We start from the raw sequence: 26,346 nt of genomic DNA, 5'->3' as shown, positions 1-26,346 counted from the left end.
GAGTGTGAACCAGAGGGGTAGCCGGCTCCTAGCTCTGCTCCTCTCAGAGCACCCCAGCCTAGAGCAGCATCTTCCTCTGAGCGCTTCTCTTAGGGGGCTCAGAAGGTATGCCCTGTGGCCTGAGCCTGCAGGACCTTAAGTGATTTCACATACGAAAAGATAATTTAGAGAAGGATTAATTGCAGCTTCAAGAACACAGAGTTGCTTTAGCTCTGATGGTGTCTAGTTCATTTTCTCCTGCACTGGGAGGAACAAGAAGAAAAAAAGGCTGCAACCGCAGCAGCAAGAGAGATTTAGGGAAAACTTGGCCTTGACAGTGACTGGGTAGGAGAGAACAGCCCTCTGACACTCATGGCATGGGCCAATTGTTTAGATCAGGGAGATTTTCATTCTGGACCCTTAAAAGGTGGATTTTTACAAAACCACTCATTCCGTCTGGTGGGTCAGGTGTGGGGCGAGTGTGAGAAACGTACATAATGAGCTCATCTTGAGGTGCTATGGGGAGCAGCGGCTAACCTGAGCTAAAGAGGGTTTGGTCATTTCCAAAGGGCTGCTGGAGACAGCACTGTGGCTGCATGAAGGAATGGAAAGGGCTCACCCTGCTTTAACTAGCTTCAGATTTATCTGTTTTAAATCTTGGCTCTCCATGTTACTGCTAAAAACAGTTTGAAGACCCCTCTAATCGAGTTGGTCCCTAGAGCCAGACAGGGGAACAGTGACTACTACTGCTTTAATCTTTTGCAGAAGTCCTAGGAAGGGGCAAATCTCCCAGAAGACAGCTCTGGCTCCAAAGATGGACGAAATGAAGTGTCCAGAACCAGACTTCAGGTAGGGAGTTGGTCAAGTGCTGGAGGTGTGTTATCTCAGAATAAACTTGATCCTAAGGGCTTTAGCATCAGGAGATCCCTTTGCTTTTCCACTGGGATTGAGGGCTCAGACACCCAAGTGCTGTAAAGCTTCACCCCTCTTGAAGTTTCTGACTCGTCTTTGTCTATTTTTTGTGCCCCCCAACTTTTTTTAAAAATGAAGTTTTCAATTTGAAGGAATTTTAGATTTACAGAAAAGTTGCAGAGATAGTAGAGGTCCCATAAACCCTTTGCCCAGTTTCCCCCGATGTTAATGTTTTACACAGCCATGCCACATATGTCAAAACTAAGAAATTAACATTGGCACTTTACTGTTAAAGTAAACTAAACTTGATTCAGAGTTCACCAGTTTTTTCCACTAATGTCTTTTTTGTTTTAGGATCCAACCCCAAATCCTCCCCTTGCACAGAGCCCGATGCGACCCATGAACTGCGAGATCATGATCTGAGCCGAAGTCAGACGCTTAACTTACTGAGCTACCCAGGCACCCTGAGAACCTTCCTTCTTCTGGGGCTCCTCTTAGCTCCAGCCTTGGTTCCCTCCCATACAGAGGGATGGTAAAAGGCTCATTCAATGGTAAAAGGCTCTTAGGAATGACTGTGGGCTCTCTGTCCCCAAGGGCCATAAGAATAAGGTGACCAGAAGAACAGATGAGCTGCCCTGCTCCAGACCCTTCCCCTCTAGGGCAGAGAACTTAGCCTGAGCTGCCCCGTCATCTGGAGCCCAGAACTTGGCCTGTGACTTCAGAACGCAGCCCCGATTTCTGAGCACAGAACACTTCATAATAAACAGCAGGGAAAGTGAAGCCGAGATGAGCCTACAACATCTCAGAATTGTTTCCAAATAAAGTGTTATTTTTTTCCTCTCAAGCTCTCCCTGGAGATGACTATGGCGCTTAAAAACGACTAAATATCTCTCCTTGTTTATGACACAGACACCTTCCCATCCTCCCTCTGTCCCTTAGCCTGGTCTCTTTTATAGCAATTACGTGAGTGGTGCTGAATAAGAATCACAGCAGATGCTAGCAAGCCTGCATGATGGGTCCCCCTCCTAGCAAGAGAGGCTCATGGGAGAGGCTTTGATTTCCTAGTTGCAAGATTCATGGAGAGAAGCTCCCAAGACAAGCAGCAGAGTGGACCCTAAGCCCTGGATTCGGCTGGCTGGGCGCCACGGATGCAGGGCTGCCAGAAAAATCCGTCCTCCTGAACCAGCCATGGGTCACGGCCTTATGAAACCTGCAGCCAATTAGTGTTGTGCTCGGTGTTCTGCGAGGGGATACGGGGAACTGGAATGGCATCTGGGAGAGAGGGGTGTGCAGAGTGGGGGCCAGCCAGTGAGAGGTTAATGGACTGGGGTGGCTTATCCCCAAAGTGAAGGTCAAGGGGAGCTGGCTAATGAGCTTTGCAGATATGAAGCCTTTGTTCTCCATTCCCATTGAAAATGGGGCCTTGGAAAAGGAAGTCCCCTTCCAGCCAGAAAGATTGGGGTTGGACACCAGAAAATGACAAGGAGCTGGGAAACACTGTAACACGTGATCCAAGACGAGTGTGACCTCATCTGGCCAGAAGGCCCTCCTCTGCAGATTCTGCTTCTTGGGGGTCTCACCCTGGCCAGGCAAAGCCCAGGTGGGGAGGCTGTAAGGGTGGGTGTCTGCCAGTAGGTAGGGATCCCGCATTATCCCTCCTCATGTGCTGGGTGGGGCCAACAGAAGTCCCTGTCCCTTTGGGTGGCTCCAAAAACGTTTTCTTAAGGGCAGATCCTTCCTGGTTCTGGTGTCCCCCTAATGATGATCACCTGTCCAAAGGAAGGGACAGGGATTCAACGACCTCTGTAGAGCTGGCCAGCTCCAGGATCAGCCACAGAAAGAGACAACTGCTCCCTCCCATCTACCCCTGCCATGGACCTGAGGAATCACAGAGGGGTTGGGCTCCTATCACGCTGCAGCCCCACGGCCTTTACCAATCGTAAATGGCAATTACACAATGACCCCCCCCTCACCTGCTGCTTCACTTCCATCATCTCGGTTCCTTCTACCAGGTGGGGAAGGCACTTGATAGATGGTGGACTTGTGGTTTGCAGAATGTAAGGGGTTGTCCAAAGTCACAGAGCCAGAACCAGAACTGGCCAGAACCCAGGTCCCCAGCGTCAGGCCAAGATGTCCTGTCAGTCCTGTGGTCCAGCCATTTTTTCTTGACCCCTGCACCCTAGTGCCACTGCCCTAGTTCAGGCCCTTGGTAGTTCTCACCGGGACACACAACTTGGTGTCCTGGCCCCACACTGACTGGTCCACTAGCACCATTTATTCACTGAGGCCAGAATGACCTGGCCAAATTGTAAATCTAATTATAACTCTCCCATGTAATAAAATCAGGCTCCTTGGGGGGGTCTCTAAGACCCTCCTTGACTTGACTCCTCCCTGTCTCGCAGCCTCATCTCCCAGCCCTCCTGGTCTCAACATTGATCATTTATCCACACACCCTGTGGTTTCACGCCTTTCTTTAGCTAATTTCTATTTGTGCTGTGTTCAGCTCAAATATCATCCTCTCCAGGGAGGCCTCGCTGACCTTCCTTGGAGAGCTAAGTCCTGCTCTCCCCCAACTGCCCCCCCCCCCCCCACAAAGCTTCCACAGTCTACACAGCACTGGCTTCTCAGTTTGGACTCCTGGCACCCAGTACAGTGCCTGGCACATAGCAGACGTTCAATAGATGTTGAAGGAACTGGACGCCTTGGTGCCCTGTAGCTGGGCTTGCCTTCTCTTACAGAGAGCTGTGCCCTGCCTCCTTGCAGAGGAGGGTGGGCAGACTGCCCCTCCCACTGCTCTCTGGAGGCCCAGGGAAATGCAGTCAGGAGGGAGAGGGCACACTGCACAGGGGAGGGGCCTGCCTCCCTCATCACACTGAGCAGGGGCTCCAAGAGAGGGGAGGGAGAGGAGGAAATGAGACACCGCTGGCAAGGAAACAGGCCAGGAAATCGTCCCTACTAAACAGGAAGCAGGGTGGAGTGCTGGAGGCAGAGCTTCCTGAGGAGTGGGAGGGAGGAAATCTGGCCCTATTCGCTGCCATCGGCTGCTCAGCCCTCAGCACAGTGGAGCAGAGGCTCCACAACCTACAGGAAGGTGTCTTTGCAAACCCTCTCCACAGGCTTTAACCAGAGGGCCCCAGGGGCATGTTAGGAAGTTATGTGATAGTCTGTGGTTTGCACACTGAGACCTGACCAGGAAGCCCCAAGTCACAACAGCCACACAGCTCCCAGAAAGACAGCAGAGCCACCTTCAGAGAGAGGTGGGAGGGGCGGGAAGGAAAGTAGAGGAAGATGTTTGGCCAAGGTAGGTTTGTGTGAATCCTGAGAAATATTGGGTGCCTTGGGAGGGTGGAGGCTGGGAAGCCAGGTGGGGCTACAGGAGGCCTCGACTACGCTCTCTCCTCATCCTCTTCACTGACCCCCTTCCCCGTCACAGGTCCTTTCTCAGCGACAATTTCCCTGACCCCCACACCATATCGATGTTCCCACTGCCTCTCCCTTGTAAAAACCCATCCCACTTATTCAGTATCTTCCCAATGAATAGGCCAGGAGCTCTCTTGAAGCAGAAGACTGTACTTTATTCACCACTGTGTCTCCCATACCTTGTACAGTCCTGTCTACACTGTAGATGCTCAGTAAACATGGTCGAATAGATAACCACACGAAGTAATGATGGAGCATGATGGAAAAGGGAATCTCACAACCAGGCACCAAATCCGGGCCAAGGACAGAGTCAAAGAATGACAAGGTCAGCTCTTGCCCAACCTAGAAAAACTGAGGACTTCTTTGCAAGTCTCGCCCACAAGCTGCCTCAGTTTCTTCTACATGAGCCCAGCCAGTAACAGGACTGGCTTGATCATACTCTGTCTTCAGTGTGTCCAAAGACTTGGACTAACTTGGACTAACCTCAGGGTGAAGGGAAGAGTCCCTGTAATCAGGAAACTTTTGGGCTGATGGGAGATAAAGTGAATGTACTCTTGGCCACCTTTCCCAGCCTGCTGGGAGAGCTGGGGTCCAGGGCTAGGAAGAGGCAATAACAAAGCTAATATTTATGGAATACTCACCACGTGCCAGGCATTGCTCCCCACACTTTACATGGATCATCTCATTCCATCTTCACAAAACCCCACAAGGTAGATAATGTTATCCTTCTCATTTTATTTACAGCTGAGCAAACTGAGGCAGAGAGAGGGTAAGGCACTTGCCTAAATCATACAGCTAAGGAGTGGGGTGGGTAATACTTCAGCCAGGCTGCTGGCCCTGAGCCAATGTTTTTTTTTTTTTTTTTTGAAGTAGGCTCCAGGCCCAGCCTGGAGCCCAACATGGGCCTTGAACTCACAACCCTGAGATCAAGACCTGAGCTGAGATCAAGAGTTGGACGCTTAACCGACTGAGCCACCCAGCACCCTGTGAGCCGATGTTAACTGCTACCCCACAGTATGTCTGGTACAAGTGACACACAGAACTGCTGAGGAGACAATCATGAAGGGGACTTGACCACAGTTAGTTAATAACTTCATAGAGGAGGAGAGTGCTGGGTCAGGAAGGATCGGGCTTGGCATGGGAGGTACTACACCGAGTGGGGAAAGACATCCAGGTGGCAGGGGAGATGCATCAATGACTGAGGGAAGAGGGAATGGTGCTCTCAAGTCAGCCAAAAAGCACTGGGATGGGGTTTCTTCCCCTTTCCCTTGGCTGGGAGACAGTAGCCACAATGGAGGACCAACCTCCAACCCTGATCTCCACTTGCAGTGACAGCGTGCACAGCTGCTCCAGCCTCCCACCGCTCCACTCCCAGTCCCTGCCTGGAGAGGAGAGACCTGGTGAATGAAGGTGAGAAACAGACTCAGCATCCCTTGGCACTTGGGGGAAGGAGGGAGCTTGAAGGAAGCACTTGAAGAAAAGGTGGTGTATGGGATCAGAGCAGAGGGAAGGAGAGAGCTAGGTGGGGCTTCTGAAGATACGGGTTATTCAGACAGCTTCAACTGGGAGGGCAGGTGTGGGAAAGAAGCACCCAGTGTTCAGTTTTAAGCATCTGTCTGACTGAAGTGCCTTACACTACTCGTACACGTCCTGTACCTAGTATAGCACTGAAGCCCATAGGAGAGCCTGACAAAATCGAGCTTACACGAGTGAGCTTTGTGGCAGAGGCAGACACCAGAGATGGCCTAGGTTATCAGCACGTAGGATTGGAGGTCCCACTAATGAGTGTCTCAGGACCTTCCCGGTCTCCTGGAGACTTGGTGGTGTGCCTGGACATTAGTCCTCAGCCATGTGGCAGGCCCAACGGCCAAACTGTTGGTTATACAGTTAGCACTAGAAGCATGAAGCAATCTTCAAATGCTTTCATGTCACTCCCTTGGGGGGCTTCCTAGCGGTGCTCGGCACAGGACATGTAAGAGTGGTGCGAAGTACCTCATACTTGACTAATGTTTAGAATTGAACACTGGTGCGTTTCTTGAACACCCTGTTCCTTCTCGTCTTCTGCCAATGCCCTTTCCATAGAGAAAATGCAAAGGTTCTCTGCTCAGTGTTCCCTTTCTTAGGGTTGGCCCTCTAAACTGGCCTCTTAATCCTTGGAGCAGAGAAGGGGCAGTGAGCCACAGAGGGCACCCTGGGAGAGCCACCACACTTTTCCCCTGAGGCCTCCTTCAGGCCAGGCCTCTTCTGGTTTCAGCAGGCTCCTGTGCTGGACAGCTCCCAGTTCCCCAGCACCGGGTGGAGGCTAGAGCTGCCTTCCCATCTAGCTGCTCAGCCCTAGCTTCTGCCAAGGCTGGCTGATGAAAGGGCCAGTCCCTCTCCCTACTGCCCCTCACTCACCTCACCTCACTTGCTATCCATGTGTCACAGAGGGAATCCATCTTTGATCCTCCCTCATAACGTCCACCTCTCTACCTGCCTTTCCTCCACCCTCCTTCCCCTTTTTAATAACTCAGAGCCTCAGCTCTCCCAAGGCCCAACAAGGCCAGGCCCCAGCAATTCTCCTTGCTGAAAGAGGGCTCCACAAAGGGCTCTGTTAGCAGTCTGGGCTGAGATGTCCTCAAAATTAGTCTGACCTCTCTCATAAGCCAGCTCCTAATGTTTCCTCTTGCAAGGCCTTGCCAGACCCTGTGCAGTTTGGGAGCATTTCACATCTTCTCATTCCTGCAGCCTCTTCCCCTGCCCCCCCCCCTTTTCCTGGGTCATACTGAGAGCCCCAACCTTCCAACCTTGGAGGCTCTGAAGTGCACAAGTAAGGCGAAGATAAGCCCTTGCCTTCATAATTCACTCCACAGCATGGGGCTAAGAATTGCCAGGGCCCAGGATGGCCTTGTGAGCCATCAATAGGCTAGGAGGCACCACTCACTTACCAGTAGACAGGCTAGATTCCTTGGCACTTAGCTCTTGGCTGGTGGTGTTCTCAGAGCAGTTGGGTGCACTTGGCCTCTTTCTACCTGTTCTGAGGGAGGTCCTATTACAGTGACCCCGAGGGCCAAAAGTTGAAGTCTTAACACACGCTCCTAATCCATCACCATCTCAGTGAGCCCCTGATGGCCTCAGGCTCATTGATTCTCCCTGCACCTGCAACTGGAACAGAAGTAGGAGGGAGAGCCTGGAAGAGGCTGTGGCTCTCAGTTGGGGAGGAGCCAGAGCTGAGGCCACTGGGAGCCCCAGTCTGCTAGCGGCAGAGGAGACAGAATCCTGGGTCAGTGGTAAACTGCTCTCCCCTCTAGTGATAATACCAGTAGAGATATGTCAAAGAAATTTACAAGCAACTACAAATACAGTGGTGCAGGCCCAGGACAAAAGAGCTTAAAGAATGGCTGAGAAAATGAGGAATCAGCAGGGAAAGGTCACTGACATTTGGATAAACTCCTGGTTCTGGATGTGGTTCTACAGTCTTCTGACTCATCTGTGTCTAGCCACTGCCCCAGGGCCTGACTAATTGGAGGAAAGTTGAACAGGGCCAAAGAAAACAGGGGTAGATGTTGTAGGGCCCAGGTTCCCGGGGCTTGGAGGGAAAGCAGATGTCTTAATTTATGGGCCTGCATTAGTACCCCTCAGGGGAGGGGAAGTTGTCTCTGGCCAAGAGTGCACTGAAGCCTGAGAACCAAAGTAGCCCCAACCTGCTGACAGGTTCCGTGGGGCTGATGGATGAACGGCGACTGCCACTGGAGATGGTCTGGGGCTGGGAAAAGCATCAGTCACCTAAGGCCTCAGAAAGCCAGAGCCAGGGCATGATCAAACACCTCTTTCCCCAGTCCTGCCCCAAGCTCTTGGTTGCAGTCCCTACTCAGCCCCAGAGAGCTAAATTTCTACCTTCCAGATGGGACAACGCTGCTCAGGGTCTGGGGCAAACATAGGCAGGGCTTGTCAATGTCTGATGATGGGGAGGCCCTGTGCACGTTAACCAATGTCTACAGAGGCCCCTAGAAATCAGGAAGAGTAGAAAGATGTGACTTGGAGGGGGTATGGCCCCAAGATGGAAATGACAGAAGAGGGCCACCAAGGGAATCCCCAGTCACCACTGGACTCACTCCTGGTCTGACAGGTAGAGCTCAGAGCTGTGAGGTAAGGGCTGGCTCCTCATCTCACTTGGCTATGGGGCCTTCTGCCCCTTCCCACAGTGAACTTCACTTTGCCACCTGGAACACAAGATGAAGCTTTCCTTCACAGTCCCTGGGTACAACTAGTTATCTCCTGCCACTCTTCATGCATCTCAGCTTTTACAGCACAATTCTGACACCACCTCCTCCAGGAAGCCTTTTGGGTCAGGCCACGCATTCTTCAATTCATGAGCCAGACTCACTGACTACCCCCCTCACTGCCACTGAATGGAATAAGTGGGTCAGGGTCAGTTTGCACAACCTCCCTGAGTCAGGGCCCGGCCCAGGGCTCAGTGGCAATGGGGTGGCCCCCATGCTCCAAGCCAGGGGTTCAGCCTACCCTGGCTGGGGCCGAGCAGGTCTGGCATAAAGGAGGGTATGTGAGCTAGGTTGGCACCAGGGAAAATAAGTATGTGCAAATGTATGCAGATGTATGCAAATCTCTGCAGCCCTGTAGACTGCAGTGCTGGCTCAGGGTAAGACATCCACAGCCCCACCCTGGGCCCCACCCCAGGTGTGACCTCTCTCCTCTGGCTCAGGAATCCCTTCTTCCAGCTTCTCTCTCCCCAGGGCATCTCTTCCCTCTCAGTGCTCACCGCCCCCCCCCCCGCCCCCACTCCCGCCCACCCCAACCCCCACAGGAGGTCTGGGAAAGTGAGAAAGCTGAGTCCTGAGTTGGGGGAAGGGAAGAGACATGGTCCCATACTGAGGATGTGACAGCACCTGAATGTGATCAGACAAAGCTACCATCTCCAAACTCTCGGTTTCGGTTCTTTCTTACTCAACCCCAGACATCAAAAATGCCACCTTCGAGATGGGACAACACTGCTCAATCGTAGGCAGGGCTTGGCAATGTCTCAGGTGCAGGCTAAGCAAAGGGAATAGTCTGTGACTGAGCCACTCTACCTCCCCTCTCAATCCCCCATCCCCCTTTGTCCCTGCAGCAGACCCCCACCCCCACCCCCCCACCATCAAGAGGCAGGGAGAAGGGCCCTGAGGTGTAGGAAGCGGCCCTACCTGGGTGGGAAGCAGACTCCCTTGGTTTGGGCTTCCATATTCTATTTTAATTTTATTTTTTAATGTTTATTTATTTTTGAGAGACAGAGACAGAGCACGAGTGGGGGAGGGGCAGAGAGAGAGAGGGAGACACAGAATCCGAAGCAGGCTCCAGGCTCTGAGCTGTCAGTACAGGGCCCATCGAGGGGCTTGAACTCACGAACTGTGAGATCATGACCTGAGCCGAAGTTGGATGCTTAACTGACTGAGCCACCCAGGTGCCCCGTGGGCTTTCATATTCTAAACCCCTGCCAGCCCTGTCCTTTCGGCTACCGTGTACCTCCACGCATCTGCCATCAGCAAATCCATGAGGAACCAGCAACCGCAACACAATCCTGGCCCAGAGTTGGAGGGAAAGACATATGGGCCTTGCCCTGAAGAAACCCTACGGTCCCCTGAAAGAGTGCAGGTGGGGACAGAGACTCAAGAACAAGCAAATTCCATCACTGCAGGCCTGGAGTGGAGTCTAGAGAGCTTCCAGCTCTATCCCTCATGTGATTGTTCATGAAACAGACCCAGAGTGTGGAAGGGACTTCCCGAGAGCCACACAGCAGGGCCCTAGGGCTGGGCTCATGGCGCTGGAACTGGAACCTGCCTCTCGGAGGTTGTGCGAACTGACCTATTCCTCCCTACCTCTTGACAAAGAGGCTCTCTGGGCACAGATCTCCTCTTCTGACCACACTGTCACTGCTGCTAAGGGGTGACAGCTACTGCAGCCTCCCTCCTCTGTCTCTTCTCTCCCAGGTGATCCCATGGTACCTTCAGAGTGAGAAGAAAATCAGAGTAACACCCTGTCTTATAGAAGAGGGGAAGGAGGGGGTTGGGCCCTCATTGTAAAGGCTAGAAATTCAGCCCTAGATGCTCATCCTCAGAGAGCTAACTACATCCTAGTGGGAAGAGATGTGATGAAGAGAAGCCACGTAGCAGTTGAGATGGGGCTAAGCAGAAAAAGAAAGCAAAGGAAGGGTGTAGGGAGTGCCAGGTGGGCCCAAAGTGACGGTTAGGAAGACAAGTCACTGTCCAGGGTCTTTGGTGAGTCAGTTACAGAAATAGACGTGCACATGGGCTTCCTAGCTCCACGCAACATCGCCGTAGCCCATCCCACCTGCCGCCCCTTCCCTCCCTCTCTGCCGGGGCCATGCTGGGAAAGGGGGCAAAAAGGCAGTTCTCAGACGGGCAAGAACCCTGGCTGATTCCGCTGATAAGAGCGAGGCCCAGCCCAGCCCACTGGCTTGTGACTCTGATGCTCTGTCCCCTGGCCCCGCAGGCCCCGCCCAAGCAAACAGCAGCTCCCCTTGCAGCACCCCCCCTGCCCCCCGGCCTCTGCTGGCACCTCTCATGTGGCCATTGACACCCGTGCCAAAAAAGGCATGGCAGGGGCTGCCAAGGCCAGGGAGCAAACTCTTTGAAGAGAGGGAAATATTCTAAATCATGATCCGGTTGGTAGTGAAACAACTGTATTCGTTCGTAAAAACTCACTGAATTTCCTTTCGTGTAAATTATACCTCAATAAACCTGCACACACAGAAAGTCAGGCAGGGACTTTAGGGGATTTTAGATTACACCTCAGGGGCAGGGTGGAATCAGAGGGACCGGTGACAATCTCCCCCTCCATGTCCATCACTAGTGGCACAGGGACTACCAGGCATCCCTCCTGGAGTCTCACTTTCTAGATCTGTGAACCAGAGATAATGATGGCTTCCTTAGAGGGTGGTTTTGAGGACCAAGCTACATAGCTTACATTTGGTGACCATCCCATAGTGCTCACTCATATAACAATGACAACAGACATCTTATTCCGCACTTACTGGGCAGGCATTGTTTTAAGTGCTTTACATATATTAACTCACTTTGTGTCACAGCAACCCTACAAGGTGCTATTATTATCCTCATCTTAAAAGTGACAAAACTGAGGCACAGATGTCTATTTCTTTCTCCTTCTCCCATCTGTAAAATGGCAATTTTCAACACTCGCCGTTTTTAAGCGTTTCCACTGGGTGTTAATCAAAGCCCTGAGATAGAATGGGTCTATATTCAAATAAGTTGGAGAAATTCTGGGTTTCTTTTTTTTTATTGACATAATTCACATATAATAAAATTCATCCTTTTTAAGTACGTGATTCATCGGCTTTGAGTATACTCACAAAATTGTACAACCATTACCACTACCTAATTCCAGAACACTTTCACCTGTCCAAAAAGAAACCCATACCCACTAGGGGTCAATTCCCATGTCCTCAGCCTGGCAACCATGCATTTATTTTCTGACTGCACGGAACTGCCAATTCTGAAAATTTCCTATAAATGGGATCATAGGGTAGATCAAGATTCCAAAAGGCAGATAGATTTTTCTGCAGGAAACTATTCGTGTGCTTCCCCCCGCCATCTTATGCCCTACCACAGAGTGTCTTGCAGGATTAAAAGCCACAGAACATGCTCGGAGATTTGCTGCACTAAGGGTTTTTATTTTTATGTTTTTAAGTTTATTTAAGTAATCTTTATACCCAACGTGGGGCTCGAACTCACGACCCGAAGATCAAGAGTCACATGCTCCACCCACTGACTGAGCTAGCCAGGCACCCAGGGTCTTTAGTACTCCATAAAAAAGCTCTTGGCAAAAGATGAGATATCACAAATTCAAATCCCAAAACCAGGAAGATGGGAGATCCAGCCTAGGGCCTGACTCCAGGGACAAGGTACCAGGGACCTGTTCAGAGCCTGAGGGACTAGGGAGAAAAACAGGCTGCTGGGACAAATGTCCAACAGGTCAGGAAGATTCGTCTTATCACCTGTGCACGGGGCTAGGGTTGGGCGGGGGCTGGGTAGGAGGCCTCAGTCGGTTGCTTCCAAAGTAAGGGTTTTTGGACTGTCTCACTCTCTTGAGTTACTCAGTTTGAAAATGTAGGGGCTCTTCTTTCCCCCACCCCTCCCTCATGGGGCGCCAGGGTCTGGGCTTCCTGCCAGCTGGCCAAGAGATTCCTGGATCCCCTCCATTCCTGTTTGTTCCAGACTCTCCCCAGACCCCTTTCTCTGGATGACTCAGGAACAGATTAGAGACCTAAGCCAAAGGTCCCAAATCCAGATCTTGGTGGCGCATTGGAGCTGTCCCAGCCTGTCAGCTGGACGGATAAGCAAGCCCTGACAGTTTCTGGTGGACTCCAAGGAGATTCTACAAATGGGCTCAAGAGGTCTCTCATTAGGCTACAGCAGGGTCTGCTACCCACATACAGATCTTCGTCTGGAACGGCTGCTGAATTAGCAGCTATGTTCCATCTCTGGGTCTCAGTTTACCCAGACGACAGCAAGAATTCAATGCCAAAAGATTATACTCACTTTTTTTACTTTCAGAGTCTGAACACACATCTTAGGCAATCTCTCAGTCACATGGGGAGACCAAAGGGAATAAGGCTCTTTTTCGATCATTCTTCCCTAAGGACACTACGATTCCAGAGAACTTAAGGGGTCAGAATTCACACTCTGTCTTTAGTTAGGTTATTTTTTTCCTCTCTCCACTCAGCTCTACCTTGTAAGGAGCCATTTAAATGGGCAGCTCTCCTAAAACAGGGTGTCATGAAAAGAGTGATGGTTTTACAGCCTCATAAATGTGGATTTGAATCGAGAGTCCTCTGTGTATTGGATGTTTGGCCTTGGACAACTTATTTCATCTCTCCGAACCTTATTTTCCTCACACTTAAAATGGAAATAATGATAGATGTGAAAGATTTGGCACATATTAGGGGTTCAGTAAATGCTGGTTTCCTTCCTCCACGGATTGTGTCGTATAGAAGAACCACTGAGGGTAATAGGATTTCTCAGTTGGAAAGGATCTTGGAGATTATCCAGTTGGATTCCCTAACTTTTCGGAGGAAGAAACTAGAGCACAGAGAGATTAAGTGACTTGGTGAAGGACACACTGCAAAGGGGGCCTGCAAACCCCACCAAATCCAAGGCCCTTTGGGCAGTTCCAGGTCCCAACCAGCAAATCTTCCCCAGGCATGACCACCACTGGTTGCTAGGCTATTTACATGCTTTATCTTGAGGCCCAGTATTTTGACTATTGGCAGTATTGCTGCCATGATAATACAAGACTGGGGATTTGTACAGTTACTCAAGGGAGCTGATAACCAAACAGCTTCTTATTCATTTTCATAGCTTCCTTGGGCAGAAGGGGGGAAAGGCTTTCCAAGGCAGAAGGGAGGAAAGGCTTTCCAAGGCTCAGAAAAGGTCAACTGTTTGCCCAAGGTCACCTAGTGAGACTGTAACAGAGTCATGCCCGGGCCCCTGTGCCTCCCTCCCTCCCAGAGCGTTTCCAACCAGCCCGAGCTCCCTCCTTAGGCTGCTTTCTTTGACCCAGACGCTCCCAACAGCAGCAGGGAAGGAGTTAATGTCAACCTCTGTTGGCCTCTGCAGGTGCTGCTCTAGAGAAAAAAGCCCCTTAGCACAGTCTGCAGATAATGGGAGCAGGAGAGATAACGAGCTTTCTGTCTTAATTGCAGGCGAAGAAACGGGATCGGCTTGTTGGAGGGCTTGGGCCATTAACGCAGCTGGGGCACAGGGGCTGATGAGCCCTGGATGGGGCTTGCCCCTGCTGTCTCCTCGCCGCCAAGCACGGGATCAGGGTTATTACACCAATGCAGGCGAGCCTGGCGCAGCGTGAGCCGGGCAGAGGCGCACAAAGAAATCAGCCGGGCAGGGAGGAGGCTGAGAAATCACCAAATGGGCTGAGCCTCAGAGGGTGCAGAGCCCCCATGCTCGACCCCGTCAGACACCCGGACATCAGGCCTCAGGCTGAGCCCCACAGAGCCAGGCAGGGGGCCTGGGTCTCAGAGGTGTGGCAGGGGATACTGTGGGACGTTGTACACATTGTCTCCAAAGGCTGGGGATGTAGGGAGCAGCAAGGACACGAGCTGAAGGTCAAGGGTGGGATGCTGATTTAGATTTCAGTAGCAGAGCGGTTGTGTCTGGGATCGGGTCTAGCTTACTGAGGGGGGAACGTAGACCTGGCCCTGGGTCAGCAGCTCCGCAGGGGCTGTCTACCAGACTCAGACTGGACCTCAGCACCTTCCCCTAACGTCCCCAATGCTCTCCTAATCTCCCAACCCCAGGACACTTCTCAGGCCAGCTAACCTCTGTGGCACCGGATGCTGCAGGATACTCCCTTCCTGAGCGTCCCTGCTCCTTGGCTTCCGTGCCAGTCCTGGGCACTGCCCTCACCTCATTCTTGCTCTTCCAGGTGTGGGGGGCGGCTGGCTGATTGCCGAAGCTGTCTGTCCTGGGACTGATCTACGCCTTCTGGCAAGTTCTGCCGGCAGGAAGCACTGTCTCCACATGGAGAGTGAGCAGAAGGGAGCAGCCAGGGGACTTCTCTCCTTCCCTCTGTACCTCAGGAAGCATCTCTGGAAGCATCCGAGTCTCCTCGGCGGCCCCAGCCCTGGCCAGACTGGCCCTCTGTGGTTTCAGCTTCCACAGGCTTCTGGGGTCTCTCTGTCTAGAAGCGGTAGCTGCCTCCTCCTCTGTGGGGCCCCTCGGCTCTCCCGTCACTCATGTAGCCGACTGCCTGCACTACACTTCCTCTCTTGTAAATACGAGCGTGGGTTTGGTAAGACTGATGGACATAAGCTTGTGACGGGCTCTGCCCCTCCCTTCTCGCACTCCCCCACAGCGTCCTCCCAGGGCCCTCGCCACGTCCCACCCCTTCCACGTGGCAGCACTGTTCTTGGTCTTTTTTTTTTTTTTCATTCTCAAAGTCCCTCTCAGTGAGCTCCACAGTTTTAACTAACAATTCTACGTGATGCCTCCCACCTCCGTCCCTCTCCGGCTTTAACTTCCCTGACGAGACATTTGTCTGCCTGACATCCACACTGGGCCGTTCAGACACTCCAGACTCAACACATCCAAAGCCGAACGTGCTTTCTTTCTTCCTCCCTCAAAACCTGATACTCGTTTTTTCTTTTCCCCAGTTTGGGCTACTGAGCCAAGGAGCCACACTCCTCCCTCCTCCCTCAGCGGTTCCATCCCGTGCATCTGGTCTCCCACATATCTCTCAAGTGGATCCCTTCAGCCCATCTCCACCACCGTCTATGTTTAACCTCACTTGAACCATGATGAAAACCTGCTCACTGGTCTCTGCACCTCCTGTGTAGTCCCTCCCAGGATGATGCAACCCCGACCATATAATTTCATGCCTCAAACCCTTTCAAGGGGTAGCACGGCACACAATGCCCTTTGCGATCTGGTCCCCTCTCCCTCCCTCCCTCTGCCAACTTCTCTGGTTTCATCATGCCACTCCCTTCCCACACCATGCTCCAGCCACAGCAAATGGCCTGCAGTGAGTTCTCTGAGTCCTCAAGCTGTGTGATGCCCCTAAGCCTTTGTACCCGCTGTCTTCCCAGCTGGAATGCCCTCTCCCATGGTGCCCATCCAGAAATCTGCTTCTCTTTCAAAGTGGAGCTTCAGTATAATGGCTTCCTCTAAGAAGGAAGCCAGACTTGTCCTAACCCCATCCCAGGTAAGGTGGTGACCACTGTCTCCTTCAAGCCTCCAGCATACCTCCCATGGTCTCCTACTGAAACACTTAGAATCAGGACTTGATATGTTTGTTTGCATGTCTCTCTCTCTTCTGCTAGGCTTTGAGCTCTTTGAAAGCAAAAATAAATTTCATTAGTCTGTATCTCTAAGGGCTGGCATAGATAGGTGCTAAAAAAACAAAACAAAACGAAAAAACACACATCCCAGGAAGATCTGGAATACTTTTCCCTATGACTCCCATGAAGTACAACTACAAACCCTGGGCATTGTACCTAAAACAAACATGAAAAGACTCTGAACGGTGGAAAGAAAAAGGCAGATGACTAGGGAACCTCAGGACTCTGGGGCTGACATGGTGGTGAAGTCCTTGGGTTTTCTTTTTGTCTCACACACCCTAGACTTGGAACTGGGGATGCCAGCAACTCAGACACCAACAGGCACAAACAAAAAAAGTCTCAACAAAAGCCTGCTCTCTCCAGCCAAAGGACCAGGAAAGAGGCAGTCTCACAAGACGGAAAACTTTTAGACAATAATTGCTCCCCTCCAGGCAATGCCACAGAAAGAACTGTGGCTCCACCTCTACTCATACCAGGAAAGGCTGAGTGGGAAGCAGAGTCCCTGGTCCCCAGGCCGAGGCTGCAATGAGACGCCCTCATAACCCCTCCCGGTAGTAAGGAGCGAGCAGGACAGGCCCATCTGCTGGTAATGAGGCCACAACTCCCCTCTTCTTAAAAAAATTTTTTTAATGTTTGTTTATTTTTAAGAGAGAGAGAGAGACAGAGTGCAAGCAGGGAAGGGGCAGAGAGAGAGAGACAGAGACACACAGAATCAAAATCAAAATCTGAGCTGTCAGCACAGAGCCTGACGTGGGGCTCGAACCCACAGACCACGAGATCATGACCTGAGCTGAAGTCAGACACCCAACCGGCTGAGCTACGCAGGCACCCCTCGTTCTTTTTTCTTTTTTTTTTTTTAAATCACAACTCCCCTCTTTAAGGTCAGCAGGTACCAAGTGGGGAACTGGAATCCCACCCCCCGACCAGCAGTAATGAAGAGCAGCGAACAGAAGATGTGAAGAAGAACCAAATGGAAAATTTTAAACCGAAAACACAGTAACTGAAATATAAATCTCAGGAATCAACAGCAGAATGGAGAAGAGAGAACAACAACAACAAATTCAGTGGATGGAAGACAGAACAACAGAAATTACCCAATATTAACAATACAAAGAAAATAGACTGAAAAAAATTATATCCTTAAGGACCCGTGGGACTATAATAAAAAAATCTAATTTACACGTCATTGAAGTTCTGGTAAGAAAAGAGAAAGGGGATAAGCTGAAAAAGTGCCCTAAGAAATGATGGCTGAAAACTTTCCAATTTTGGTAAGAGACATAAATTTGCTGATCCAAAAAGCTTAACAAATGCAAAACAGGATAAACCCAAAGAAATCCACAAGCCATATCACAATTAAACTGTAAACTAAGGACAGAACAAAAATCTTAAAAGCAGCAGAAAAACAGGAAACCTTATCTACAAGGGAAAAACAATTAAAACAACAGTGGATTTCTCCTCAGAAACCATGGAGGCCAGAAGGAAGTGGCACAGTATTTCTCAAATGCTGAAAGAAAGAATTATCAACCCAGAGTCCTACACCCAGTAAAAATATCACTCAGGAATGAAGAAAAGTCAAGAACACTCTCAGCTGAAGAGAAACTAAGAGAATTTGCTGCCAACAGATCTACCCTAAAAGAATGGCTAAAGGAATTTTTCTAAACAGGAAGGAAATGAAAAGAAAGAAATCTTGGAATATCAGGAAGGAAGGAAGGAAGAACCTGTTAAGCCAAAATATGGGTAGATGCAGTAGGATTTCTTGCTCTTCAATTTTCTAAATTACATTTGATGGTTGAAGCAAAAATTATAACACTTTCTGATGTGGTTCTAAATGCATATAAAAATATTTTAGACAATTATATTATAAACAGAGGAAGATAAAGAGATATAAAGGTAGGTAATACTCTGTACTTCACTCAAACTGGTAATATTACAACATCATATAGACTGTGACATTTTATATATATATATATGTAATTTAATATCTATAGCAATCACTAAAAAAGCTATGCAAAGATATGCACCCAAAAACACTACTCATAAGACTTATTGTGGTGACCACTTTATAATATACACAAACATTAAATCATTATATTGTATGCTTGAAACTAATATAATGTTATATGTCAATTATATCTCAATTTAAAAAACTACTACAGGGGCACCTGGGTGGCTTAGTCGGTTAAATGTCCAACTTCGGCCCAGGTCATGATCTCACGGTTCCTGAGTCTGAGCCCTGCGCTGGGCTCTGTGCTGACAGCTCAGAGCCTGGAGCCAGCTTCAGATGCTGTGTCTCCCTTTCTCTCTTCCCTCCACCGTTCATTCTCTCTCTCTCTCTCTCTCTCTCTCTCTCTATCTCTTTCTCTATCTCTTTCAAAAATAAATAAACAGTAAAGAAATGTGTTAAAAAACCACTACAGATGAATAAAACGGAATTCTAAAAAAAATGTTCCAGTAACTCACAGGAAGGCAGGAAAAAAAAAATAGAGGCAGAAAACCTGAATAGCAGAAAACAAAAACTCAAATGGCAAACTTAATCCCAAACGTATCAATAGTCACATTCTTGTAAATGGTCTAAGTGTATTAATTAAAATACAGAGGTTGGCTGAAAGGAGTAAAAAACATAATGTGACAATACGTGGTCAATAGTAAACTCATCAAATATAGCAATATAGGCAGGTTGAAAGTAAGAACGTTAAAAAGGGTTATCATGCAAAACTAATCAAGGAAATCAGAAATGACTATATTAATTTCAGAAAAAGTAGACTTCAGAGCAAAGAAAATTACCAGAGACAGGAAGGGACATTGCATAATGATAAAAGGATGGACCCATGAAGAAAACAGCAATCCAAATTGTGTATGCACCAAACAACAGCTCAAAATGAAGAAAAACCTGATAGAACTGAGAAAAGAAATAAACAAATCCACAATCACAGCTGATGAACAACTAGAATTGGTAGAACAACTAGACAGAAAATCAGCAAGGATGGAGAACTCAATCAACATCATTAACTGACAGAATCTAATCAACACTTAAACACTCCATCCAACAACAGCAGGATATACCTTATTTTCAAGTGTCCTTAAAACACGTATCAAGATATCCTGACTTATTAAAAAAAAAATCAACAAATGTAAAAGAATTAAAATTATACACAGTGTGTCATCTAACTACAATGAAACCAAACTAGAAATTAATAATAAAAAGATAACAAAAAATTCTCCAAACACTTGAAAACTAAACAACACCCTTCTAAATAATCTACGAGTCTCCCATCCAAGTACAAATCAGGCCAGATCCTGCTTAGCTTCCAAGATCAGACGAGATCGGGTGCATTTAGGGTGGTATGGCTGTAGACTTTAAATAATCTAAGCATCAAATAGAAACTCAAGGGAAATGAAAAAATACATTGGAATGAGTAACAATGAAAATATAACATCTCAAAACTTGTGAGATGCAGCCAATGCAGTGCCAAGAGGAAAATTTATAGTACTACATGCGTGCATTAAAAAAGAAGGAAAATCACAAATCAATAATCTAAGCCCCCATCTCAAGAACCCAGAAAAACAGCAAAATAAACCCAAAACAAACAAGAGGAAGAAAATAATAAAGAACAGAAATCAGGGGCACCTGGCTGGCTCAGTCGGTGAAGTGTGTGACCCTTGATCTCGGGTTTGTGGGTTCAAGCCCCACGTTGGGCGTGGAGACTATTTAAAAATAAAATCTTTGGGGCGTCTGAGTGGCCCAGTCGGTTAAGGATCCGACTTCGGCTCAGGTCATGATCTCACGGTTTGTGAGTTCGAGCCCCGCGTCAGGTTCTGGGCTGACAGCTCAAAGCCTGGAGCCCGCCTCAGATTCTGTGTCTCCCTCTGTCTGCCCCTCTACTGCTTGCACTCTGTCTCTCACATTGTTTCAAAAATAAATAAACATTAAAAAAAATTTTTTTAAATAAAATTTTGAGGCACCTGGGGGCTCAATTGGTTACGTGTCTGACTTCGGCTCAGGTCATGATCTCACAGTCTGTGGTTCAAGCCCCGCACTGGGTTCTTTGCTGTCAGCACAGAGACTGCTTCAGACTCTCTGTTCCCCTTCTCTATCTGCCTCTTCCAGCTTGTGCTCTCTCTCTTAAAAATAAATAAACATTTAAAAATCAAATAAAATCTTAAAAAAAGGACAGAAAGCAATAAATTGTAAACAGAAAAACAATAAGGACAATCAATTTAACAAAGAGCTAATTCTTTTAAAAGATCAGTAGAATGGACAAACTTTTAGCAAAACTGACAAAGAGAAAGAGACAGAAGACATAAGTTACTAATATATGGAATCAAACGGAATATCACTACCGACCCTGCAAACATCAAAAGGATAATAAGGAAATGCTATGAACAATTTTACGCAAATAAATTTGACAACTTGGACAAAACTGACCAATTACTCAAAAAATACAAACTACCGTAATTCATCTAATAGAACGTAGGTAATTTTAATAGCCTACAATTATGAAGGAAATTGAATTTATAATTTGAAAACTCCCCCAAATGCAATCTCCCGGCCCAAATGATTGCACTGAATTACACGAACATTTAAAGGAGAATTAACACCAGTTTTACATAATGTCTTACAGAAAATAGAAAAGGGAACACTTTCCTCTTTCTGAAACTCTCAAGAAACTAAGAGGTGCCCTGAGCAGAGAGCAGAGGCCAGAGTGATGTGGGGCTGACAACAAGCGCATCAGCTCAGCTCCCTTATGCCTGAGACTCTGAGCTGTGCAGACAATGAAAAGAGGCTGGGAGGATCCGAACTCACATGGCTGGTGGTGGTGGCGGCAGGCTTACTGGTGGTTGGATCTAGTTTCTGGTAGTGGTAGCAGAGTTGGCCCGAGCAGGCTTCTTGTGGCATGACTCAGGCTGGGGTTTGGGACGCCAGCTTCCCTTAGAACCTGCAGGTTTTCCAAACCTGGTTCTCCAGCCTTCCCACCAGAGTTCAGTGAGTTACCACTGTATCCAATAAACGATCTGTGAGCTTAAGCCGGGTTGGGTTTCCCTGTTTGGTAGCAGCAGACCTGCTGGTACAGGTGACCAGCACAAGCTCTCTGGGTTGCCCACTCTGACTCGGCACTGGGTCACACTGCTCCTTCTGCATGAACAGCCATCTGGCTCACACCCGTCATCCTACCGGGTCCATTTCTATGCCACCCCCTCTGTGCAGCCTTCTTGGATTTCTCTAGGGAAATAATGTCCCTGTCCTTGAAACTCCCCTGATTCTCAGGGACTTAACACTTCCTACCTTAGGTTATGGAATACGAGTGGCTTATCTTCTTTGTCCGATGGTGAGCCCCTGAAGCTAACCCTACATTTTGTTTCCCCTCCTGGGCTTTGTCCAGGAGAGACTCCCCAGACTCAAGAGTGATCAATAAATGCCTATAAGTAGTACTCCACAGTCTGCCCAAGTCAGGGATTCTTGGGATCCAGGCATCCCCTGAATGGCATGCATATGTTTTGTACACAATGCCCATGGCTTTCATCATATACCTGACACTATTTTATATACTTCTCATATACTAGCTCATTAAATCATCACAAGAACCTAGGAGGTAGGTACTATTATTATCTTCATTTTATAGATGAAGAAACAAAGGCTCAGAGAAGCTCAATAACGTGCTCAACATCACACGGCTAGAAAGAGCAGACATCAGAATTTGCACTCAGCGAACCTGGCCCCAGTGTCCACTCTCCTATACCAGCCTGTCCTGGGATCTCTTGGACAGAGACTCCTGGTGGACTGGGCTGACCGGGCTGTCTAGAGACTGGGTGGGCCCCAGGGCTGGGTCAGGGCAGCTAGAGGTCTGCTGACAAATTTCCCCTTCACCCCACTGGGCAGGGTGGGCAGTGACTCTGATATAGCCACACACCAGCTGCCTCCTGGGAAATGTGTGTCCCCAGAGTCAGTGGAGACCATGGTAAGCCACCCAAGCTGCCAGGGCCAGCAGCTGGCAAGCCCACTGCTGAGCTGGTCTGGGCTTTCTTGTGGCCATGCCCCGGGGAGCCACATCTGGAGCCAACCACAGGGGAAAAGCAGGCTGGCCTGGGGCAGAAGACAAATTGGGCCTCCCTCTATCATTATGGAGGGCCCTGACTGCAAGACAGCAAGGCAGGTATGTGTGACAGAGATGTGGGGGAGGTGACAACAGCTCCCGGTTAGGGGCTGTGCTAGGAAGAGCTGGTCTAGAGGGCAGGGCGGGAGCAGCATATGGGTTTATCTGGGGTCACACGTCCCCTCTTCAAAGATTTGTTTTGGTTTCCTTTCCTTCCTTCTTTTTCTCCTTCCCTCCTTCCTTCCTTCCCCTTGAAAGAATGTGAATATGGCATAGGGGCATGCACGTGTGTGCGCACGTGTGTGTGTGCACACACACACACACTCTCATCAGGAGATGAAAAATTCTCTGGGGTTAGCAGCCATATTCTGGGAATTCAAGTGTCAGCTCCCTGTGGCCTGCCTTGCCCTGATGTCCTGCTGTCTGTTTGTTCTCTCAATCAGTCAGGGTGTCTGGCCTAGATGCTAAATTCCTCAGGGACAGGCCCTGTGCCCATGTAATTCAATCTGAGCTCGACCGACACAAATAAACACTATGTCAGGGCTTTAAACAAAGTTTGTTTATTGACTTTCAAGGGGAGGGCTCATCCATGGAACCTCCCCAGTGATGACAGTGGTTTCAGACCACACCGGCCCTGGGCTAACAGTGCCTGGCCCAGGCTTCTCCGAGGATACTACCGGAAAAGATGGGACGGGACAGGGAGGGACAAGAGCCAGGCTGCCAGAGAGGACACGGCTACTGGGGCGGAAAGAGAAGTGATTCCCAAAAAGAACAAAGCCATATACCACCCCACGTCCCAGGGCATCTACTCAAGGAAGGAGGATCTCATTGTTCTGGAAAAATTAATCTGTGTCCCTCCCTACCCAGTTTAGAGAGGGCCACTGTACTGCCTCGTTTGTGGTCTTATAAGGACTTGTTGGCAGTAGCTCATACAGGTATTACTGCTCCCCCCTTGGTGACGGCAGCAGAGGCCAAGGGGAATTAGAACCCAGGTATCTAGACTCTGAGTCTTGAACTTACCCTGCCTCATAACTGCTCTCGGGAAGCCAGCGTGGGACACACGGTCCTGTGCACTGGAGATGTCCGGCCACCACGGAACCCCACCACATGGCATGCTGCCTGCCTCAGGCTTGAGGTGACCAAAGATTCTCCCATCAGAGATCCCACACTTTTTCCCTTTAATCTCTGACCACACTGCTGTCTATGAACAACTGGACTGAGACACTCTCTTGCACAGGCCTTTTGCCCGTAAGGTGCTCACGGAATGTGAGTGGAATGAACGAGCTGTGGATAATTCCTGATGTGGGCACCAGCACCCGCGAAGACTCCCCTTTCCGCTAGATGGCCCGTCCAAGGCACCGTTCACGCGTCTGCTATTGTTTCCACTCAGATTGTGTGTAACGTCTCCACTGTGATAAACAACCCTGCAGAGAACATTCTTGCAGCTAGATCTTTGTACACATTGCTGATCACTTACTTAGGATAAATTCCTATGTAATCCCACTTTAAGAGTGGATAAACAAAACCAAAATAGGAAGGGAAATTTGCTACAAAAGAAAAATAAAAGCTATAATAAGTGATTCTAGGCAGGCCAGAAAGCCAGGCCAGGCCCCTAGATCTTTTTTTTTTTTTTTTTTACATTTTTTTTTTATGTTTATTTTTGAGACAGAGAGAGATAGAGCATGAATGGGGGAGGGGCAGAGAGAGAGGGGGACACAGAATCGGAAGCAGGCTCCAGGCTCTGAGCCATCAGCCCAGAGCCTGACGCGGGGCTTGAACTCACGAACTGTGAGATCGTGACCTGAGCCAAAGTCGGACGCTCAACCGACTGAGCCACCCAGGCGTCCCAAGGCCCCTAGATCTTGATTGTGGATAACTGAGGGGTCCCTGTGGTTATGTTGCCGGGCTGCCATAGCCAGAGACCCAAGGACGGGTCCAGGGTGCTTAATCTGCGGTCCCCTTTTGACTGTGATCTCAGCGTGGCAAGAGGCCTGACTCCTCAGCTGTGCTGCTAACACTTGTCTGGCAGGGTCTGCATTCCTCATACTTGGAGCCTGGCAGTACCTGGAGAACATGGAAAGTTGCTCGATAGATGCTTGACATTGGTCTATGCCATGACAACATTAGGAAAGGGAGCTGTCTTATTTATTGGGCACCTACCATGTGTCAGGCACTGTGCTGGGAATCCTGCCTACATCATCACGTCCATTATCTCATTTGATTCTCATGGCAATCTGGCCACTATCTCCACTTTACTAATGAAAATGAGGCTCAGGGAGGTCAGCCTGACTCCCACCGTCTCACATTGCCACTGCAGGTATGTTTAGTCCCAACGGCAAATGTACAGACCCAGGACTGGGTGCCTCTGAGCTCGCATAGCTCACGGTACGCGCTGACCACTGTGTTCTATCAAAATCAATGGCTGTCAGACCCAGCAGGCCTGATACAGCCCTTTGGCTGGGACAGAAGCAGTCACAGGGCACCTCCACCCTGGCGGAAATGGGTGCCTGAGATTCTGTGGAGCTCAGGAAGCTGGAGGGCTTTGTTGCCTTAGCAACGAACAACCAGGGTCAGCAGCAGAGCACAGGCAGCTGCAGGGCTAATGGTAGAAAATAGGCCAGGCCGTCAGGCCTGAGGTTCCTCGGGTGGAGAACCCGCGGAGGCAACATTCCTGCTGTACCTGGGCTTCCAGGAGCAAGCCTCCACTCAGAGAACAGATCCAGAGAGGGCAGGAGACTTTACGCCTGGTGCCTCTTCTGAGGCAGAACTGGAGAGACCCTCCGGCATAGGCCCAGCTGTAAACAGGATGATACAGCTTCATCCCACCCCCAGGGCACCAGGCAAATGTCCCCAGTCTGTGGTTTCACTATGCACAGCCCTGAAGGCTTATCCCTGTCCACTCTGAGGACAGACACTCTTAGTTGGCATGGGGCCTCTTCCCATAGGCAGACCTGTACTTCCCATGGGGCCGACCTGCAGAGGCCAGAGGCAAGGATCAGGGTTTGTGACCAGATGCCCTCTGGAACCAGAGGGGGACAGAATTCAGGGCTATTTCGCCAGGCATTCCCCTGATGGCTGGAAAGAGGGGCCTGGCCCTGGCAGTTTGCTTGATCTTTGCGGTTGTTGGATGTGCCCTGGGCACAGCCTACATGTAGGCCATGGGCTCCTACCAGGTAGGGAGGGAACATGCTTCCTTCCACCTGCTCCAATTTTTTTGTTTGGTGTTTTCCAGGTCAGCTTAATCAGGACACACAAGCATCTAGAGGAGGTCCCACCCAGGATGGCTATCGTTTCTCTAGTATAATAAATAACAAGTCAAATAAACAATAAGTTATAAATCATAATAAATCAAATACGGTATTTTACAGTTAAAACAGTTTTACATGTATTATTTCATTTGGCTCTTATGATAATCCTATGAGCTAGGCAGGCCAGGTGGTAATCTGTATTTCACAGGTGAAACTGCAAATTTATTTATTTTTTTAATTTTTTTTAAACATTTATTTATTTTTGAGACAGAGAGAGACAGAGCATGAATGGGGGAGGGGCAGAGAGAGAGGGAGACACAGAATCGGAAGTCGGCTCCAGGCTCCGGGCCATCCCAGAGCCTGACGCGGGGCTCGAACTCATGGACCGCAAGATTGTGACCTGAGCTGCAGTCGGACGCTCAACCGACTGAGCCACCCAGGCGTCCCAGAAACTGCAAATTTAAAACTGCAGACATACACTAACTTGCCCACTGGTTAAAAGATCTGGGTTTCTGCCTCCAAGCCTTCATTCTTTTTATACTGCCTTGGTCTTGGGAGGTGTCCAGCTGAGCTAAGAGAGAACAGTGACAAGGGAGACGGAGGGAACTTCCAAATGCAGAGGTGATGAACTGCTTTCACCCTAAGCCCCCTCTCCCCCCAGTGCCTATATATGACCTCTGGATCTGTGGCGAGAACCTGAACCCCCCTAGGTTTGTGACTGATTCGTGATAAATCTATTCCTCAACACTGTCTTGGGTCAATCACTTGGACCACATGAATTCAAACCATGCCTAAAATAGCAAAAGATAGTGGAGATATACCTAAATGACCC

The 26,346-nt window shown here is 49.3% G+C and overlaps 1 protein-coding gene and 1 long non-coding RNA gene across 5 annotated transcripts in view; one reads left to right on the top strand and one right to left on the bottom strand.

The window, feature by feature from the left end:
• The window catches only part of NAV1 (neuron navigator 1), a 244,343-nt gene that overhangs the window by 190,771 nt on the left and 27,226 nt on the right, over positions 1 to 26,346 (bottom strand). The window lies entirely within an intron of this gene.
• On the top strand, positions 706 to 1,735 carry LOC125925399 (uncharacterized). The gene is made up of 2 exons (XR_007458820.1): positions 706 to 828; positions 1,246 to 1,735. It is a non-coding gene; the product is annotated as an uncharacterized LOC125925399 (long non-coding RNA).

This window comes from Panthera uncia, chromosome F1, assembly GCF_023721935.1.
Source record: "Panthera uncia isolate 11264 chromosome F1, Puncia_PCG_1.0, whole genome shotgun sequence".
Classification (NCBI taxonomy): domain Eukaryota; kingdom Metazoa; phylum Chordata; class Mammalia; order Carnivora; family Felidae; genus Panthera; species Panthera uncia.
The sequence above is the reverse complement of the archived record's forward strand: the minus strand, read 5'-3'. Positions and strand labels throughout refer to the sequence as shown.